This window comes from Rhinopithecus bieti, unplaced genomic scaffold (assembly GCF_001698545.2).
Source record: "Rhinopithecus bieti isolate Rb0 unplaced genomic scaffold, ASM169854v2 scaffold_12653, whole genome shotgun sequence".
In the NCBI taxonomy this organism is placed as follows: domain Eukaryota; kingdom Metazoa; phylum Chordata; class Mammalia; order Primates; family Cercopithecidae; genus Rhinopithecus; species Rhinopithecus bieti.
This window is the reverse complement of record NW_016807437.1, coordinates 1,276,548-1,291,562: the sequence shown is the minus strand read 5'-3', so window position 1 is coordinate 1,291,562 and position 15,015 is coordinate 1,276,548.

Genomic DNA, 15,015 nt, shown 5'->3' with positions numbered 1-15,015 from the left:
GCCTCAATTTCAGAGCCTGCTATTGGTCTATTCAGGGATTCAACTTCTTCCTTGTTTAGACTTGGGAGGGTGTATGTGTCCAGGAATTTATGCATTTTTTCTAGATTTTCTAGTTTATTTGCAAAGAGGTGTTTATAGTATTCTCTGATGGTAGTTTGTATTTCTGTGGGATCGGTGGTGATGTCCCCTTTATCATTTTTTATTGCGCCTATTTGATTCTTCTCTCTTTTCTTCTGTATTAGTCTTGCCAATGGTCTTTCAATTTTGTTGATCTTTTCAAAAAACCAGCTCCTGGATTTACTGATTTTTTGAAGTTTTTTTTGTGTCTCAATCTCCTTCAGTTTTGCTCTGATCTTAGTTATTTCTTGCCTTCTACTAGCTTTTGAATGTTTTGGCTCTTGCTTCTCTAGTTTTTTAAATTGTGAGGTTAGGGTGTCAATTTTAGATCTTTCCTGCTTTGTCTTGTGGGCATTTAGTGCTCAAAATTTCCCTCTATACACTGCTTTAAATGTGTCCCAGAGATTCTGGTATGTTGTATCTTTGTTCTCATTGGTTTCAAAGAACCTCTTTATTTCTGCCTTCATTTCGTTATGTACCCAGTAGTCATTCAGGAGCAGGTTGTTCAGTTTCCATGGAGTTGAGTGGTTTTGGGTGAGTTTCTTAATCCCGAGTTCTAGTTTGATTGCATTGTGGTCTCAGAGACAGTTTGTTATATAACTGTGGTTATAACCACAGTTGTGATGTGGTGCTGAGAAGAATGTATATTCTGTTGATTTGGGGTGGAGAGTTCTGTAGATGTCTGTTAGGTCCACTTGGTGCAGAACGTAGTTCAAGTCCTGAATATCCTTGTTAACTTTCTGTCTTGTTGATCTAATGTTGACAGTGGGGTGTTAAAGTCTCCCATTTTATTGTGTGGGAGTCTAAGTCTCTTTGTAGGTCTCTAAGGACTTGCTTTATGAATCTGGGTGCTCTTGTATTGGGTGCATATATATTTAGGAGAGTTAGCTCTTCTTGTTAAATTGATTCCTTTATCATTATGTAGTGGCCTTCTTTGTCTCTTTTGATCTTTGTTGGTTTAAAGTCTGTTTTATCAGTGACTAGGATTGTAACCCCTGCCTTTTTTTTTGTTTTCCATTTGCTTAGTAGATCTTTCTCCATAAGCCTATGTGTGTCTCTGCATGTGAGATGGGTCTCCTGAATACAGCACACTGATGGGTCTTGACTCTTTATCCAGCTTGCCAGTCTGTGTCTTTTAATTGGAGCATTTAGCCCATTTACATTTAAGGTTAATATTGTTATGTATGAATTTGATCCTGTCATTATGACGTTAGCTGATTATTTTGGTCATTAATTGATGCAGTTTCTTCCTAGCATTGATGGTCTTTACAATTTGGCACGTTTTTGCAGTGACTGGTACCGGTTTTTCCTTTCCATGTTTAGTGCTTCCTTCAGGAGCTCTTGTAAGGCAGGCCTGGTGGTGACAAATTCTCTAAGCATTTGCTTGTCTGTAAAGGATTTTATTTCTCCTTCACTTATGAAGCTTAGTTAGGTTGGATATGAAATTCTGGGTTGAAAATTCTTTTCTTTAAGAATGTTGAATATTGCTCCCTACTCTCTTCTGTCTTGTAGCATTTCTGCCGAGAGATCTGCTGTTAGTCTGATGGGCTTCCCTTTGTGGGTAACCTGATCCTTCTCTCTGGCTGCCCTTAACATTTTTTCCTTCATTTCAACTTTGGTGAATCTGACAATTATGTGTCTTGGAGTTTCTCTTCTTAAGGAGTATCTTTGTGGCTTTCTTTGTATTTCCTGAATTTTAACGTTGACCTGCCTTGCTAGGTTGGGGAAGTTCTCCTGGATAATATTCTGCAGAGTTTTCCAACTTGTTTCCATTCTCCCTGTCACTTTCAGGTACACCAATCAGATATAGATTTGGTCTTTTCACATAGTTCCATATTTCTTGGAGGCTTTGTTCATTTCTTTTTACTCTTTTTTCTCTAAACTTCTCTTCTCACTTCATTTCATTCATTTGATCTTTAATCACTGATAATGCTTTCTTCCAGTTGATCGAATCAGCTACTGAAGCTTGTGCATTCATCACATAGTTCTTGTGCTATGTTTTTCAGCTCCATCAGGTCATTTAAGGACTTTTCTACACTTGTTATTCTAGCTATCCATTTGTCTAATCTTTTTTCAAGGTTTTCAGCTTCTTTGCAATGAGTTCGAACTTCCTCCTTTAGCTCAGAGAAGTTTGATCATCTGAAGCCTTCTTCTCTCAACTCGTCAAAGTCATTCTCCATCCAGCTTTGCTCTGTCACTGGCGAGGAGCTGCGTTCCTTTGGAGGAGGAGACGTGCTCTGACTTTTAGAATTTTCAGCTTTTCTGCTCTGTTTTTTTCCCCATCTTTGTGGTTTTATCTACCTTTGGTCTTTGATGGTGGTGACATACAGATGGGGTTTTGGTGTGGATGTCCTTTCTGCTTGTTAGTTTTCCTTTTAACAGTCAACACCCTCAGCTGCAGCTCTGTTGGAGTTTGCTGGAGGTCCACTCCAGACCCTGTTTGCCTGGGTATCAGCAGTGGAAGGAGCAGAACAGCGAATATTGCTGAACAGCAAATGTTGCTGCCTGGTTGTTTCTCTGGAAGCTTTGTCTCAGAAGGGTACCCTGCCATGTGAGGTGTCAGTCTGCTCCTACTGGGGGATGCCTCCCAGTTAGGCTACTCGAGGATCAGGGGCCCACTTGAGGAGGCAATCTGTCTGTTTTCAGATCTCAGACTCTGTGCTGGGAGAACCACTACTCTCTTCATAGCTGTCAGACAGGGACATTTAAGTCTGCAGAGGTTTCTGCTGCCTTTTGTTCAGCTACGCCCTGCCCCCAGAGGTGGAGTCTACAAAGGCAGGCAGGCCTCCTTGAGCTGAGGTGGGCTTCACCCAGTTCGAGCTTCCTGGCTGCTTTGTTTACCTACTCAAGTCTCAGCAATGGCGGGCACCCCTCCCCCAGCCTCGCTGCTGTCTTGGTCTTGCAGTTTGATCTCAGACTGCTGTGCTAGCAATGAGCGAGGCTCCATGGGTTTGGGACCCTCCGAGCCTGGTGTGGTATGTAATCTCCTGGTGTGCCATTTGCTTAAGACCATTGGAAAAGTCCAGTATTAGGGTGGGAGTGACCCGATTTTCCAGGTGCCGTTTATCACAGCTTCCCTTGGCTAGGAAAGGGAATTCCCTGACCCCTTGTGCTTCCCAGGTGAGGTGATGCCTTGCCCTGCTTTGGCTCATGCTCGGTGGGCTGCACCCACCGTCTGCACCCACTGTCTGACAAGCCGCAGTGAGATGAACCCAGTACCTCAGCTGGAAATGCATAAATCACCCATCTTCTGCGTTGCCCATGCTGGGAGCTGTAGGCTGGAGCTGTTCCTATTTGGCCATCTTGGAACCACCCCAATCCATGTCTTTAAAATTGAATCTTCTCATTAAAGTGACTCTCTTCCATCCATACTAAGCTAGGTTACTTCAGGTTCTCTAGGAGGACCAAACTAATTACAGGAGTTGACCTGAGAAAATCTATGATGAGTATACTTCTAAAGTTCTGATAAAAGGAAGTAATTAAACCAACCTTCCTTACTCATGTTATTTGCTCTACTCTTTTTCTTAAATTCTCTCTTATGTCTCTGACAAACAATTCCTATTTCGTTGGACCTCAATCTGTAATGTGTTTTAGAATAAGCTAGTATGCTTTGGAAAACAGATTGTTGGACCCCATTCCCCATAGAGTCAGAAGATGCAAGTAGGACCCAAGAATCTGCATTTTAGAAAGCACCCCAAGACCAGGCGCAGTGGCTCACGCCTGTAATCCTAACACTTCAGGAGGCCGAGGTGGGCGGATCACAAGGTCAGGAGATCAAGACCATCCTGGCTAACACGGTGAAACTCCTTCTCTACTAAAAATACAAAAATTAGCTGGGCACAGTGGCATGCACCTGTAGTCCCAGCTACTCAGGAGGTTGAGGCAGGAGAATGGCATGAACCCGGGAGGTGGAGGTTGCAGTGAGCCAAGATCGTGCCACTGCCCTCCAGCCTGGGCAACAGAGCAAGACTCCATCTAAAAAAAAAAAAAAAAGAAGCAGCAGAAAAGAAAAGGAAAGAAAAGAAAAGACACCCCAGATGATTTCTGAGGTAGGTGTCCCAGAGACTACACTTTGAGAATCACTAACTTATTTCATAGGCTGGCAAACACTATTTTACTAATGAAACAACACTCTCAGTGATGGATTCTTATGAGCAATAAAAAATAATGTAATTTGAGCAATAGCTTAAAGACAAGGCTTTTGCCTTTCACAACTCCCGGGGACTCCATTCACAAAAACACAGTGGAGTCATGCTCTAGAGGTTCCATTCATGTTGTATTCTCTCCCCTGAGAATGGTGCTGCTAGACTGGTACAAGAGGTGGCTACGTCAAAGGAAATACAAACATCTCAGCATCAATGAAATGTCTGCATCTTCACGCAACTGCTGTAAACACTGGTTTCTTTTTATGTAGAGAATGGCAATGATGATTCTCTCATCAGTAAAGTTACAAGCCTGTTCCCAGTTCCAGGTGTAGCCCATTCCCCAATACTCTCCAGGGAAAGAAAATCTTTTATCTCCACCATACAGTTCACACCATGTTTCCCAGAACATAAACTCTTCCCAATTTCTCTCCAGAGGCACCCTGAACCCTGCTGCCATCTTACCCGGATGAGTTGAACTTCTCCTTTAATGGAGGTGAGAAGCAATTCTTTGTATTTTCTTTCTCTTAAGCTATTCACTCAAACGTTTCTCAGTTAGGGACTGTTTCCTCTAATAGGCAACCTCTAGCTTCTTTGATGGGTCAGGTGCTTTTGAATATTTGTAAACCATCAAACAAAACACGACATGTTATGAATAAGGTTACACAGTTTTACCACAATTATAATGTGCCCAACCTAAGGAAACTGTTTCCTGCCTAGGGTTAGGTCAAGAAACGAACCATATTCACATTCGCTATCAAAAGCTCCATTCTGAAGAGCAGCTGTGTAAATTAATCTCTCTTTTGGTCAAATAAGGAGACTTTGTATTTGTACAAACAGATTTTTAGAAGATATGATTGTGTATTTGAAATCCATCAGATACTGTATCAAATGTGTTACTTGCATGAACTCATTTAATTCTTATTAAAAACTCCAGAAAAGAATTAGCATTAGTCTGCCCAGTCTATAGATGAGGAAGCTGAGAAACAGTTACTTTTTGGAAATCATATAGCAAGTAATTTGTGGGGCCACAATTTGTACCCAGATCTGTATGATTCCAGAATCATAATTAGCCACAAAATTATACTTTCTAGAACAAGAATGCAGCCTATATTGTGAGATTTTGTTTTCAGATATCATGAGGTTTCACCTGCCCCTAAGATATCTTTTCTCAGTCTTGCTTTTTAAAAACTCATGTTATGCAAATTACTTGCGTTGGGACCGTATTATTAGATAGCCATCATTAAAGCAGAAATATAGCCTGAGAGCAACAAGGCTTTTTCCCCCTCTACACACAAACACCACTAGAAAACATTCCTGGAATAGTTTAGGAAATAAATCTGTCTAATCCTAAAATGCAGAGAATCGGTGGCCTCAGGAAAGGGGACTTAGGATTACTGGTCAACTTTGATTAGGAAATGAAAGGAAAGTTCTGAAGATTAAATCATTGATTAAATTTCACTGAACATCTCTGGGCAGGTGTAATTAGCAAACATGCTTTTAGAAGTAGAATTAGAGGAAGGGACACATAATGTCAAGTCAGGAGATGTGCTGCCCAGGACACATTTAGCCTACTTTACTAGTCTACATTTTACTTCCTTCTTTACAATCTTCTTTCTAATTGGACATTCAAAAAGGAACATGTCATGCACAGCTTCAAGCTTTCCAAAGGATTGCCAGTGAGCCTCTTTCTCCAGATTTGGCAATTAAATGCTTAGTGAATACTTAGAATGTGTCCCCACCCTCTGGTAGACTACTCCTCCATCGCATTTTATCCCCTATGCTGCTTCTCCAAAACTCACATTATTATCTGAAACCATATCCTACTATGTTGTATTACATTATGTTTTACCATGCTACTTATTTATTTCTTTATTATATGTCTCTATGTCTGGAGAGTAGATTCCATGAGAAATAGCTTCATCAACTTTGTTCACACCTGCATTACTAATTTGTAAAATGGTCTCTGAAATATACTAGGCATTCAATACACATTTGTTAAATGAATGAATCTGCCGTGGTATGGACTGCTATGATAGATATTGAGGGAGTTAATATGTAGCATTATTTAGTGCTTACTGTCTCCTAGGCCTGTTCCACACACTTCACATCGATTAACTGCTTTAATATTCATTACATTTCTATGAGGTAGATATCATCACTAGCCTCATTTTACAGATAAAGAAAGTGAAATATAGAGAAGTTAGGAAATGTGCTCAGTGTTGCTTACCTAGGAAGTGTCAAAGCCACACTGGAACACAGATCATCTGGCTTCAGGATTCTGTTAAACATTATGATAAAATAAGACAAGACACTACCGATTTGAGAAGAAAAGTCTTGCCCACACAAAACTATAAAGAAGTTCATAGGGAATAACAAATGAAGGTATAATCAATACATTTTCTAAGGCTGAGAGGAGAGAAGGTTCCCAGAAGACCAAAGTTGTTGAGGAAGGGCTCATAAAAAATCTGAGATTTTGACTGGTTCTTGAGTAATGTTTTGGCTAGTGATAAGGTCTCTTATCACTGAGGCCCCAGTGATTACAGTAAAAAAAAAAAAAGCAAGTTCCAGTAAAGACGTAAAGGACCCGTGATTCTATGACACACAGATATCTTTTTGAAGGTTCTGTTTGCCTTGGCTTTAATATATTTACCGATGTTTATAAGAAAGCAGGGAAACACGAGAACAAAGAGTAAGGGCATGATGATGTCATTCTTCTGAGATGGTTCTGGAGAGCACGGCATTGCTTCTGGGACACCAATAGCCCAGAAGTCAGGAATTCCTCCTGGAGAAAGCAGGATTATCAAGAAGCAATCACTCTGCCTCCCGACTCTGTCTTCTGTGATGAGAATTGAGCTATTGATACCAGAGTGTTTAGAAAGTCAGAGCTTTCTTGATAAAGACTCATCTGCACTGGTTGGGAATTTCCCCAGTGAAGTCTAAATTTCAATATCTGATTCACCACTGATTGCTGTGATGATTATCAGGATGTCAAAAATTGGCATTGCTGTCACTGAGAACTGGGTTGCTCATTTTCTCCTGGTTTGGGGTCTTCGAAGTCATCTGAAGCATTACAGGGTTTCAACGAGCTGGAAAATGTGTGAGAAAACAACATCCAGGGCGTGGCTCCCATTTTTGACATCTGCATTCAAGACTGGGCCACAAGACTCCAGTGGTGGTGCTTTCAGTCCCTTCTATTCATCAGGGCAGCAGTATTCGTGATTCAATGAGCTACGCATCAGAATACTTTCTCTAGAAAATTGGTTTATGAAAGTGCCTAGTGGGTATGACTAAGAGGTTTTGTGCACTGGAGTTTCAGTTGATGTTTGTATTTTTTCTTATTATGACTTGAAGGAAAAAACCAGAATCTAAAATTAGCCCTTGTTTTTTCAACTTGGAACTTCATAAACACATCAGCAGTGGTGTGTGTGTGTGTGAGTGTGTGTGTTTTGCAATGAGCAATATTACAATTTCTTGACATTTTCATTGCTGTTTCTTGACATATTTAGTGAGGCTTTAAAGGTTTCTTTAGAGAGAAAAAAAGGAAAAAAATGGCTGTGTTCCAAATCACCATATGTTTCCAATTGCAAATTCAAAAGCAGAAGACAGGCCTTAACTTAAGCTGTACAGCCTTTTGTGGGGGTTACAGTGCTGGGGAGGTAGGTTGTCTTTTTACCTTTATTTATTAGAATTTCAGTGTTACCCAATGACACAAAAGAAAAATAAAGCATTTAGCAAATATTTGTTGAGTACCATCTATGTGTAAGACACTGGGTCAGGGAGGGTGCAGTCTAGTTGGGGATACAAAATATTAAAGAAAGCAAATGTTCAAAACAGGATGATAAATGGGTAGCTTTCCGCCATAAGTTCTCCAGGAGATCAAAGAGTTAGGGGCTGACCTGGCAAAAGAACGATTCATAGAAGAGGTAAAATTGAGCTGGGTCTTGAAGAAGGATAGTAGGACATTTGAGGTGAAAGGAACTATAGGGTCAAAGTCACAGTGATGGAGCTATGCGTGCTCATTCAGATTGGTGACTGCATCTGTGAAGCTGGAACTGAGTTTCCATAAGAATGGGGAAGGAATCATGGAGAAAGATGGGAAAATCAAGTAGAAGTCACATTATGATGAACTGGAGTGACAGGCTTGGTGTACCATTATTATTGTTGTTTAGATTTTATTTAGTCCAAACAACAATTACTTCCATTGGGTATTGATTATAAGCCCCATTCTATAGATAAGGAAACTAAAGCTCCAAGAAGCTAAGAAGTTGCCCAAAGTCAAATAATGAATTATTTGGTTAAGCCAGATTTGAACTAAAGTCTGTTGGATTCCAACTCCTCTTAATCTTTCTAGCTTAGGTGGTTAAGCAGGCTTGAGTGATAACTGCTGTCAGCCAGTAGGTGATATTCCAGCAAGAACGATGACTTTTTTAACCAGGATGAGGAACCTGCGATGAGTAAACCAAAGAGCAGCTGCCTAGACCTAAGGTGACCACAGGGCACAGTGGAAGTAGCAAGACCCCTAGAGCTGGTGTGCTCTGGATGCATCCTCAGAAGGAACCTCATCACTTACAGCTGGAGTACTTAGGCTTGGAGTTGGACAGTTCTTCCATATGAATGTCCCTGGCAAGCATTTATTAAAAAACAGATGCAGGATAGGGAGTCGGAGTAGTTGAGAGCACTTGGAGCCATGAAGGCCAAACATTTCCCATTTGAGTAATTGTTCTCCTCAGAGCACTTAATAATTTCTAAGACTGAGGTTCTCGAGTTGAATCCAGTTATCAAATGCTCCAAGGCACTGTGAGTCACTGAGGTGATAGAGAGGTAGGGCCTTAGAGGCCACTGTGTTTGCAAGTAACATGTATCTAATTGTAAATAGGATTGTTTCATGTTACAGAAAAACAAGGAGCTGAAGTGGCTTCAAGCATAGCTAGATCCAGGTACTCAAAAAACAAATGTAATTTGTCTTTCTCCATCTCTCAGCTCTGCTGTCCTCAATATTGCTTTAATCTCAGGCCAGTTCTTCAAATGGCGGCAAATATAATTAAGAGCAGCTCCAGGCTTACATCTTTCAGTCCACTTACCCCAAAGACAGGAGGGTGGTGTGATTTACGGAGTACTCCTTCCTCTAAAAAGGCAGAAAGATTTCCAACATTAGGTTCAGGACCCAACTTAAGAGTTAGGAGATGAGCCCAGCTGCATCCAAACTCCATGGTAAGAGAGTGAGAAATGTATGATTCTCCAGGGGAAATTAGGTCACTGTTACTAAAAGAACAATGGTTACTGGGCAGCTGTCATGATGATGTCATGATAATGTTGAAGGCACTGTTGGTATGAAGAGTAGAGAAAGATCAAGAAGAATAGGAAAAAGAGAGTCAGCTACCTGTAAAACAGAGCAGGATTGGCTTCTGGATTTCCTATTTTCTATGGTAGACCTGAGCCTCAGAATATCTTCTCTAGTCCTGTCTCTCGCAACTTCCCTGCTATTCCCTTTCTTCCAGCTTTGCAAAACACACTAGGCTGCATCACACATCTAGGCCTTTGCACAAGCTGCTCCTCTTTCTGGAATTCAGACCCACCCCACCCACCCCAATATCCACCTGGTAAATTTGTACTTCCACATCTGGAAACATCTCCCAGCAGAACATCAGACATTTTCTGTCTGCTCCCATACCAATTTAACTTTCTTTCTTTCTTTTTTTCTTTTCTCCTCCTCTTCCTCGTCCTCTTTCTTCATTTTTCAGTGACCATTACTTTTTGTAGGTTTGCTTTGGGAACAGTAGGCCACCTTGATAGGTTCTAATAGTATATTGAATAAATTGTTTTCTGATGCCATCTGTGAGGGGGCAAGAAAAATGCAACTCCTTCCTTGTAGCTGATGTGTCATTGACCCTACACATAGACATGCATACATGTGAGAATTAATATCAACCCTTATAAAGTCCTATAGCAAGGCCTGTGACCTGATTTTCTGCTCAGTTTTCTCAGAAGCCTAACCCTGTATTCCTCATGGAGCATAAATGTCTTTTAGAGAGACATCAAAATTTAAAATTTTCTAGAACTTTTTAATAAGATTAATTTAGATTCTTTTCTTACTGCTATGGTTCAGTGTTAAGTAACCCTTTGGGTTCCCTTCTAGCCGCATCTGAAGTGACTTGATCCTCCTCACAAAAGCTGCCTAATCAGATACCATAATTTCAAAGACCATTAGGGCAGGCTTTAAAAGATGGCAGAATATTCCAGGTTCCAGGCTTGTCAGCATGAAAGTCAATAGCCACTGTTAGGTAAGCCAGCTTATTTCACACAAAAGATAGCAGGCAAGCCTTCTTGGGATTAATAATTTTGTCATTATTTTTTACAATGTGGCATATTTAAAATAGGAATAGTCAGACACTTTATAATGCTACTTTATAAGGCCACTGACACCCTCCCAAGCCCTACCTCTTCACTGGCCAGAACTCTCACTTTTTGTAACTTGCAAGAATTGTGACAGTGAGCTTGCCAAGCTCCCAGAATGCAGCAAGTCCTGCCCAACCAGCCTGTCGGAGAGTGAGGTGATTTATAAGCCAGAGTATGAGGGAACCGAAAATCAAAACAGAAGGGAAAGCCTCTGAGGAGGACAGCTGAGAATAGCTTCCTTCACCATTCTGTGATACTCTGGGGCAGGCTTAGCAAATAGCCTGCTGCCTTGCTCCTGTGGAAGCCCACTCCATAGTCACAGCAGGCACTGACAATCCATCAGGGCATTCCTTCTCCCAGGGCCTGAGCTGGGGCTCATCATCCTTCTCATCACAGCCAAACACTTCAGGGGGCAAGTGAAATGAAACCCATTCGCCATGGTTTGAATACCCCTTCCAAAACTTAGGTTGAAACTTGCTGTTGGAGATTCATGTTGCATCCGCAGTGTGGCAGTATTGAGAGATGTGCCTTTAAGTGGTGTTTGGATCATAAGGGCTCTGCCCTCATAATGAATTAATCCATTCATAGATTGATGGATTAATGCGTTATCAGGAGAGGAGAACTGATGCCTTTATAGGAGGAAGAGGGACTTGAGACAGCATGTGAGCACCTTCAATCCACTTGCCATGTGATAGCACCACCGCGGGACTCTGTAGAGAGTCCCCACCAGCAAGAAGGCCCTCACCAGATGCACACTGTCAACCTTGAACTTCCCAGCCTCCATAACTGTAATAATGCAATCTCATTTCTTATAAATTACTCAGTTACAAGTATGTTGTTTTAAGTAACAAAAAATGGGCTAATACACAATTCTTCTCTTAGAATACTTTTCTATGGCTTTCTTTTGTGTTCTAGTATAAGCTTTCCCTAGTCTAGTCAAATTTCACTAATTCTCTATTAATAATTTCTCCTCTCTACATGCTACTTGAGACTGTTCAGCATTCCACACAATTTAGAATTTATTTGACCTCTGTTTATCCTAAGGCTTTGCACCAACAGTGTAAGGATCTTAATGTGTTCTTCTGCATCCATAGCTTTCACTGTGCCAGCCAGATTACATATGCACAAATAACTTACTGATTGGTTTCATAAGTTTTGGATGAATAATTTAGCTGCTGAGTAAGGGGGAAGGAAGTAACATTTATTTATCAATAGCAGTGTACTAGATAGGATGCTAACTGCTTTAAATACATTATCTAATTTAATACTTACTGCAGAACTTTGAGGTGTTATCATCCCCTTTTTTACAGGCTAAGAAACTGAAGGTCAGATAATTTACAAAACTTATTAGTATAAAATATACCCCAGAAGCACTAATAGATTTAAGAAGAGATGGCAGTACTCAAAGAAGCCCCTCAGGAAAAATTGTGATATATAAGACAACTCCATGTGTTCAGAAATGAAATTCAGTTTACTTGGTAAGTTCCATATTCTGATAATGAAAGAGAAAAAATAGTTTAAATCAGAATCGCCATAGAGGCTAGATGGGTGGCTCATGCCTATAATCCCAGCACTTTAGGAGGCTGAGGTGGGGGGATCATTTGAGATCAGGAGTTCGAGACGAGTCTGACCAACACGATGAAGCCCTGAATGTACTGAAACTACAAAATTAGCTGGGCATGGTAGTGCATGCCTGTAATTCCAGCTACTCGGGAGGCTGAGGCAGTAGAATCACTTGAACCTGGGAGGTGGAGGTTGCAGTGAGCCAAGATTGCACCACTGCATTCAAGCCCAGGAAACATGAGCAAAACGCCATCTCAAAAAATAAAAATAAAAAAATAAGAATTGCCATATAAAATTCAGGAAATGTGGCAACTGCAATAACAGAGAAATTAAAAGCTCTGTACTGTTGATGGTTAAAATTGTGCATTTTTGTATGTTCATTGTTTTCCAACAAAGATGAATAATGCACAGTTCTCAGCCTCAAAGAGCTCAAAATCTACTGACTGAGAAAGACCAAAACATAAGCAGATAATTATGCCACATAAGAAAGATAAAGGGTAAATATACAGAGAGGATATTCAGGAACCTCAAAGAAAGAAAACTGAACCTTGTCTGGAGGGTCTAGAAGTCTTATTGGAAAAGTTGAAACTGTGTTTATCTTACTCACTACTGTTTCACAATTACCTAGAATAATGCCTTATTCCTAATATGTTTGGCAAGCATTTGCAGGATAGTTGAATGAATGCATGAATGAATGAGCTCTCAGTATTAATGTTCATGAGGAATTACCCAGACAAAGAAGGAAAGCTTGGGAAAGTGGGCTCAGGGAATGGAGCATAAAGAATATTATTCCAGGTAAAGGACACTGCAGAAGCAAAGGCACACAGGAAAGAAACCAGATAGCTCGGGTGGAGACTATAATTAGTCTTACATCACTGGAGCATAAAATACATGGATGAGAGTGAAACAAGATGGAGCTATAGAGAAATAAGCCTGGGTCATAGTCAGGGGTTATATTGGAAATCATTGACAGGAGATGCAATGTGGGCACCAGGCTTCAGAACAGGCGCTGGTCCAAGAGACACCCAATGATAACAGGTGTTATTACCTTTTTAGATGCTTGATTATGGGAGAAAGTCTGGGGAACTTGGCGGTGGAGCTGAGTTAGGTGGAATGGGATCTTGAGCTGAAAGGGAGGAGTTGGACAGAATCCTAGACAATTCATCTAGAGCAACCAGAAAGAACGCAGTCTATACACCCATAGGGAGATGTGGTCTGGAGCTCATGGAAATTCTTTTATAATTGCTTCTCTTTCCACAGTGAAATATGAAGCCAGGTCTCCAGCTGAGAGTGAGGATGGAGTAGGAGAAGCTGGTGGTTTTTTTGAGGGACAAGAAGGTATGGCGTAGTCATGTGGGAGAAAGGGAGGGTAAATCAAGTAGGGCATACAACGGGGTGGGGACAGGACTAAAACTTGCTTGAGGTTAATATTCATGAGACTAAAGTAAAGCTGATCACTACAATTCTGTGTTTGTCTGTAGCAACGTGGAGCTGCCTGAGTGCTGGTGTGTGGGAGGTAGAGTGTTGGATTTAAACAAAAATTTTTTTTCCAAGTGGGTGTGGAGTAGAAGCTAAGCCTGATGCTATAGAATTATCTATAGTGTTTCAGTTAGTCCATATTATGAAAGGGGACTGAATAGAGGATTTCAGATCCTATCTTTTTTTTTTTTTTTTTTTTTTTTTGAGACGGAATCTCGTTCTGTCCCCCGGGCTGGCTAGATCTCAGCTCACTGCAAGCTCCGCCTCCCGGGTTCCCGCCATTCTCCTGCCTCAGCCTCCCGAGTAGCTGGGACTACAGGCGCCCGCCACCTCGCCCGGCTAGTTTTTTTTGTATTTTAGTAGAGACGGGGTTTCACCGTGTTAGCCAGGATGGTCTCGATCTCCTGACCACGTGATCCGCCCGTCTCGGCCTCCCAAAGTGCTGGGATTACAGGCTTGAGCCACCGCGCCCGGCCAAGATCCTATCTCTTGAGTCAGTTTCATATATGCACCCGCCACCCTGCTGCTCCTCTTTGCACCTAAGTTTCTTGGAAATATTGTCTACATTGACTGGCTTAGTTTTCTCATTTCCCGTTGAGTTTTCACCTTAGTTCTCTGGATGTTCCATTTAGTCTTCTTTGTGAATTCCTTTTCACTTGCTCATCTCTGCCTTACGTCCTGCCCTTCACGTTAGCTCTGGGATATCACATCCACTCCTATGGTTTTCGTTACCATATGCTTGCAGAGTGTTTCCAAGTCTGTGTATCTAGTTCATCTCTTCTAAGCTCTAATCAATCTCTCCCACTCCTTACTGGATCTAATCATTTGGATGTTCTTTTTACATCACAAACCTAAATATCCTAAATAATTTATCTTTCATCCCAATATGTTCCTCTTGGAGTACTCATTATCTCAATGGTTCCACTATCCACCAGTTTGTTCTAGTTAGAAGCCTGAGAATTCACTCAATCTTCTCTCTTTCCTCATCACATACATTTTATTAATCATCATGCAACCATCAATTCTACCTTCTTTATATTTTTCTAAATTTCCCAAATTGCTGGCAATGAATATGTAATCAGAAAATATCTTAATTAATAAAATAAATATTTTAATGTTAATTTGGATTTGGTGCTTATATCACCTCCACACCTTTGGAAAACTTACCACAGACATTTGGCAAAATTGCAATTGTCTTTATGGACAGCCTGACAGCTTTTGGCTTCTGCAGAAAAAAAGACTAGGGACAGAGCCATGAATATTTAATCTGTTTCTCACTGAAATTTCCAAAAAGAAAAAAAAAAAAAAAAAAAAA